Genomic DNA, 448 nt, shown 5'->3' with positions numbered 1-448 from the left:
TTAAGGCTTCAAGGGCCTGCAGGATTTTCAGAGCAATTGGGGGTTTGCTTTTGGTTTTGCATCTCTGAGAGGTTTGTGCAGCCATGGCCTCCAATTATCTGCTGTAACGAGTCCCTTGAGAGCCCCAGACAGTGACAACCCTCAGTGGGTCATTAATGCTTCAAGGCACTCAGGGTTTATTAAAACACTGCTTTTTGACATTGAATCTCTGGGAGGTTCGTGCATCCATGGCCTCCAATTATCTGCTCTAATGAGTCCCCTGAGAGACTCTGTCAGTTGTGACACTCACTGTAGCTCATAAATGTTTCAAGGCACTCAAGGTAAATTTGTTCAGACACTTCTTTTTGACACTGAGTCTTTGAGAGGTTTGTTCAGTCTTGGCCTCCAGTTATCTGCTCTAAGGAGTCCCTTGAGAGCCTTTGTCAGGAATGGCCCTCAGTGGGGCTTG

This window comes from Empidonax traillii, unplaced genomic scaffold (genome assembly GCF_003031625.1).
Source record: "Empidonax traillii isolate 1590-97213 ecotype Southwest subspecies unplaced genomic scaffold, ASM303162v1 scaffold4304:size9778, whole genome shotgun sequence".
Taxonomy (NCBI): Eukaryota; Metazoa; Chordata; class Aves; order Passeriformes; family Tyrannidae; genus Empidonax; species Empidonax traillii.
This window is presented reverse-complemented; position numbering follows the sequence as displayed.